This window comes from Podarcis erhardii (assembly GCF_964252035.2).
Source record: "Podarcis erhardii genome assembly, chromosome: 7".
Lineage (NCBI taxonomy): Eukaryota > Metazoa > Chordata > Lepidosauria > Squamata > Lacertidae > Podarcis > Podarcis erhardii.
This window is the reverse complement of record NC_138511.1, coordinates 76046139-76052238: the sequence shown is the minus strand read 5'-3', so window position 1 is coordinate 76052238 and position 6100 is coordinate 76046139. Positions and strand designations below refer to the sequence as shown.

The following is a 6100-nucleotide window of genomic DNA, read 5'->3' as shown; positions in this document are numbered from 1 at the left end:
ATGAGAAATCAATAGAGTTCAGAATTGACAGCTTGGCCCAGCCCTAATCAAGGAAGATGTTAGTAGAAAGTTAGTTGAATGACCTCAGCAGCTATGGATTTTGCCTTCCAAAGGGTCCAGCAAAAATCCGAAACAGACATGGCTGTGTCCAGCATCCAGGCATTTTCCAGCACATCAAAGAAGTGGCAGATAATATTTCTGTGCCAGCTGCAGAAGTGCCAAGAGCCATGGGATGCCATGTCCAGTTGCCCTTTGCATCCTTCTTTTCCTTGGATGCAGCCATGTTGTTCCATACTGTGGTTAGGCTGATGCAATCCATCCCGTGACCTTTCCTTATTGATAAACCTATTATCCACACGCCTTTTGACAATGGAAGCATTGAGATTTGGACCCACTGAGCCTTCCCAAAGTGAGTATAAATGCTGGGGTTTGGAAAGGACGGTTTGCGCTTTGAGTAGTATCTCAAAGAGTGAAAAGAAGGAGACCGGCAAAATGAAGCTGCTGTATCCATTGGTTGTGTTCCTTTTCGTGGCGGTGTCTGTACAGAGCTTGGTAAGAGGGGAGTAATTCAGTGGGCTGGGTTTCATGCTAAAAACAAACTTAGAAGCTTCCAGCTAAAGACTTGGTACAGATTAAACCAGTGTATGGATGTCAGCTTTCTGTGACCCCTTTTCTGGCCTTGTGCAGCTCTCTCCTCTGTCTAGACCAGGAGTGGGGAAACTCTGGTTCTCCATATGTTGCTAACCAACAACTTCCATCAGCCCCAGCAAGCATGGCCAATGGCCAGGAATGATGGCAGTTGTTATTAAGTGCGTTGTCCTGGATTCCCACTGTATGTGCATACTCTGTGAAGGTTACCAGTATTGCTAGTTTTGCTAGAGGTATTGCTAAAAAACAGAAAAGTTTTTTAAAGTGGGGGAGGGGGCTCAGTGCAGGCCAATATTACATTAAAATGGATGGGTGGTACCCATTGTTAGCCATAGATGACAGCCATTGAAATTTATGAACTTACATTTATTGATTGTGGTGGTTTAGTGATTTTAGTTTACAAAGTATGATTAGCATTGGATGTTTTACAAAATTCCAACGGGCACAGCTGATTGCTGCATAAAGGGACCAGCCTCTCTCTCCTTTATCATTTAGCTTTGGCTGTAGCAACTGCTATTTTGTCTAATAATTGCAGATTTTAACCAGCTTATCCCTCTTATATTGGTTGTTGAAATTTACTTTTAAGCTTTTGGGGGGTTTATTATTAATTTGCTTACTGGCTTCAGTTTGGCATTGAGCCCAAAGCAACACAAAGCAGCCTCCATGTTCTCAGCGTGCATTTCCAATGAAACTTATTGATCCATGTTGCCCTCATCCTGCCTTCTTTCTTTGTTGATTTGTACTTTTGGCTTCAACCCCCTTCCCACCCTTTTCCCATTATATTTCACTTTCCAGATCTATGATTTGGGGGAAGAGACTTGCTCTTCTATACCCTTACCCCCCCCCCATCCTGGTCATCTTTGTCACCATCTTCCTCTCTGATATAACACTGTTAAGTACTCTCTTGGGGAGCTATGAATTAAATAATAAATAAACAACAATACAGGTGACAAATCCCTTTGAAATATGATTTTATTTGACAACCTTTGTAAACTGTTAAGACCTTTTTTCCTTTTTCCCTTCAGTGTATAATGCAAGTTGTTTCTATGCCCCATTTACAATTTTTTAATTTTATAATTGTATCACGTTCATTTACTCCTATTTTTTTAATCCTTCTTTTGACTTTATCATCAAAAAGCCCCTCATGTTGCATTGATATTTTTGTGTATGTTTTGTTTCTGTTCGGGAAAAACAAAGTGAAAAATAGATTTTTTTAAAAAAAAAAAAGCAGAGAAAAATAAAGTATTCTGAACACTGATGGCATTTTTCTCTTTCAGGGTTCTGTGGGCGCCGTAAGTATCTCTTTTCTCTGTTTATGACATGTATGGACTGCAACAGTTCTCTGCTCTAATTAAACTTCCAAGGAATTATTTAAAATTCCACAATTGGAGGCAACAATGCTTCTGAATACTGTAGTACCTTTGGTTACAGGCGCTTCAGGTTACAGACTCTGCTAACCCAGAAATATTACCTCGGGTTAAGAATTTACCTCAGGATGAGAACAGAAATCGTGTGGTGGCAGCGGGCAGCCCCATTAGCTAAAGTGGTACCTCAGGTTAAGAACAGTTTCAGGTTAAGAACGGACCTCCAGAATGAATTAAGTTCTTAACCTGATGGCCTTTTTTTTTCAGGGTCTCAAGGAAATGGTGGTTTTCTTGAGTCAAAATGAGAGTACCCCTAAACATTTTTTTTAGAAAAAAGCACTGCCTATATGGACTAGAGAACACCCAAAACCAAAGGAGCAGAACAACATTGTTGTTCGTTCCTGTCCCTTAATAGGGCTCCCACAGACTGTTTAAAAGTCACTGAGCATAGGCAGAAGGACGATCTACCTGAGAAAGGAAGGCTTAATTCACAGTAATGTGTTACCAGGAATTAGAATCCAGAGTGTGTCTGTGCCAATCAGCTGGTCTATAAGAAGAGCTGTGCGTTGGGACACAGGAAAGTCCCCGGGCAAGAGTCAGATCTTGTCCCCAAGTGAGGCAGGGTTGCTCCATAAGCACAACTGGAAGACACCAGTCAACGCGCACATCTGCTGATAAGCCACCATTCACTGCTATAAAACATTACACTAGGGGATGGCACCACACACATCAACTCTAAGGGGTGGATGTGTCTTCAGCCCCCTCAGTATTCCTTAGCAGGGGACTTAGCCTCCCCCCCCCCGATATTGAGGGGGTGGAGGTCTAACCACTGAGCATCAAAGGAAGGCTTTTCCTGAATGTGAGAGAGGAAGAGCCGCAATCAATGAAACTGTGCAAAGCCTGGTCTCGATGATGTGCCTCCTTCCAATGATGCATACATGACACACGTGTGTGTGACATGCTGCACTGATGGGGCCCCAATCTTCGGTCCAAGGAGGCATCTCTGAAAGGCATCTTGCTGAGTGGGCAGCTCTTACCCACCAACCCTGGCCCTACCATTGCCTGGGTTATTTATTTGTTTGTTTGTTTGTTTAAAGGATTTTTATTCCACTCTTCAGCTAAAATTGGAACCCAGGTCACCCCCCCCCCCCAAAAAAAAGGCAGTGGGGGGTGGAGGAATCCTTTCCCTCTGGCTTACAATTGAAAACAAATCAAAATGGATTGGCACAGAGGGGGAAATCTGTAAACTGAGCTGCAAGTTCTTCCAGTGACTTGCTAGACAGGGAAAGGTCAAGGAGAGACAGAATCAGAGTGGCCTCCCAGCTGCAGCGATGGTGTGGTCATACCTCTCTTCTGCTCTCTCTGCTACTGTAGCCTGTGACATATTCATCCTTGTTTGTTTGTTTGTTGCATTTATACTCTCTCTTTTTTTCTCCAAGGAGCTCAATTTGGTGTGCATAGTTCTCCCCTTCTCATTTAATCCCCAGAACAACTCAATGAATTACCGTATTTTTCGCTCTATAACACGCACCCGACCATAACACGCACGTAGTTTTTAGAGGAGGAAAATCTGTAGGCATGCCACCCGTAGGCATTCCCTCCATAACACGCACAGACATTTCCCCTTACTTTCTAGGAGGAAAAAAGTGAGTGTTATGGTGCAAAAAAGACGGTAAGTCAGGTGGAGAGGCAGGGACTGGCCCAAGGTCAGCCAATGAGTATCATGACTGCATGAGGATTTGAACCCTGGTCTCCCAGGTCCTAGTCCAATATTCTAACCACTCTGACTTTCTCATCATCTTATCGTATATAACTCTGTTGAGCACTATGCAGACTGATGGCAATTTTCTCTTTCAGAAAGGCAAAGATAAGCTGGAAGTAAGTAGCTGTGGTCTTTCTCTGTGGCTGCCAAATATGGACTATGCCAAACCCTTAATTTTCAGAAGAATGCTTTCGTTACTTCACTTTATTTATTCCACTCTTCAGCTAAAATTGGAACCCAGGTCACCAAAAAAAGGGGGGGAGGAATCCTTTCCCTCTGGCTTACAATCGAAAATAAAACAAAATGGATTGGCACAGAGGAGGAAATCTGTAAAATGAGGTGCATGTTCTTCCAACAACTCGCTAGACAGGGAAAGGTCAAAGAGACACAGAATCAGAGTGGCCTCCCAGCTGCAGCGATGAAGAAGAAGAAGAAGAGTTTGGATTTGATATCCCGCCTTTCACTCCCTTTAAGGAGTCTCAAAGCGGCTAACATTCTCCTTTCCCTTCCTCCCCCACAACAAACACTCTGTGAGGTGAGTGGGGCTGAGAGACTTCAGAGAAGTGTGACTGGCCCAAGGTCACCCAGCAGCTGCATGTGGAGGAGCGGAGACGCGAACCCGGTTCCCCAGATTAGGAGACTACCGCTCTTAACCACTATACCACACTGGTAGGATGGAGTGGTCCTACCTCTTTCTGCTCCCTCCGCTAGAGCAGCCTGTGACATATTCATCCTTGTTTGTTTGTTTGTTTGTTAATTGCATTTATATTCTGCCCCCCCCCCAAGGAGCTCAAGTTTGTGTGCATAGTTCTCCCCTCCTCATTTAATCCCCACAACAATTCAATGAATAAGTTAGATGGAAAGGCGGGGACTGGGCCAAGGTCACCCAATGAGTTTCACGGCTGAATGAGGATTTGAACCCTGGTCTCCCAGGTCCTAGTCCAACAATCTAACCACTCTGGCTCTCTCATCATCTTATCGTATATAACTATGTTGAGCACTATGCAGACTGATGGCAATTTTCTCTTTCAGAAAGTCCAAGGTGGGCTAAAGGTAAGTAGCTGTGGTCTTTCTCTGTGGCTGCCAAATATGGACTATGCCAAACCCTTAATCTGCAGAAGAATGCTTTTGTTACTTCACTTTTTTTTATTCCGCTTTTTAGCTAAAATTGGTCCCCAGGTCACAAAAAAGTGGGGGTCCTTTCCCTCTGGCTTACAATTGAAAACAAAACAAAATGGATTGGCACAGAGGAAGAAATGTGTAAATGAGCTGCAACTTTTTCCAGTGACTCGCTAGACAGGGATAGGTCAAAGAGACACAGAATCAGAGTGGCCTCCCAGCTGTAGCGATGGTGTGGTCATGCCTCTCTTCTGCTCTCTCTGCTACTGTAGCCTGTGACATATTCATCCTTGTTTGTTTGTTTGTTGCATTTATACTCTTTTTTTCTCTCCAAGGAGCTCAGGTTGGTGTGCATTGTTCTCCCCTTCTCATTTAATCCCCAGAACAACTCAATGGATTAAGTTAGGTGGAGAGGCAGGGACTGGCCCAAGGTCACCCAATGAGTTTATGACAGAATGAGGATTTGAACCCTGGTCTCCCAGGTCCTAGTCCAACCATCTAATCACTCTGACTCTCTCATCAGCTTCTTTTATATAACTCTGTTGGGCACTATGCAGACTGATGGCAATTTTCTCTTTCAGAAAGGCAAAGATAAGGCGCACGTAAGTAGCTGTGGTCCTTCTCTGTGGCTGCCAAATATGGACTATGCCAAACCCTTAATCTGCAAAAGAATGCTTTCGTTACTTCACTTGCTTTTAATTGCGCTTGTGTGGATTTGTTTTTTAAAGTCACCAAGATTAAGGAGAAGGGAGATCTATCTGTGTAGTGAAAGAGTGAATTCACAGTGTTTTATTAGTGAGACAAAAGCCCTTCAAATCTTGTTGAACTGCTTCATGCATCAACCTCAGCCAACATAGATAATAGTGAAAGCTGATGGGAGTTGTAGGTCAACATAATCTGGAGGGTCAAGTGTTTCCCACTACTCCTAAGCTCTCCCACATGGGTTGAAAAGCTGCCATTCATTGCTATGTGGGAAAACAAAGCATAAACCTGCCTACTAGGCACGACACAGAGTAATTGGGCCCTACCTTTGCTCAGTTTATTATTTACATTAAAAAAGAACTCTATTTTATCTCTAAAAGTGACTCCCAGAGAACTAATTTCAAGAAGAAAAAACAAAACAGAAGCACTGCCTTCAGGCTTACAATTTAAAAAGATGCGAAAATTCAAATGGGAGCCAGCCCTGATCTGAGGTTTTCTCAGTGCA

General features: G+C 43.4%; 1 long non-coding RNA gene across 2 annotated transcripts; it reads left to right on the top strand.

The window, feature by feature from the left end:
* Positions 1–414: 414 nt before the first annotated feature.
* On the top strand, positions 415–5226 carry LOC309346185. 2 transcript variants are annotated; one of them, XR_014158431.1, is made up of 3 exons: positions 415–552; positions 1926–1940; positions 4807–5226. It is a non-coding gene; the product is annotated as an uncharacterized lncRNA (long non-coding RNA). The 2 variants fall into 2 exon arrangements; XR_014158432.1 differs by lacking the exon at positions 4807–5226 and adding an exon at positions 3870–4192.
* The last annotated feature ends 874 nt before the right edge of the window (positions 5227–6100 follow it).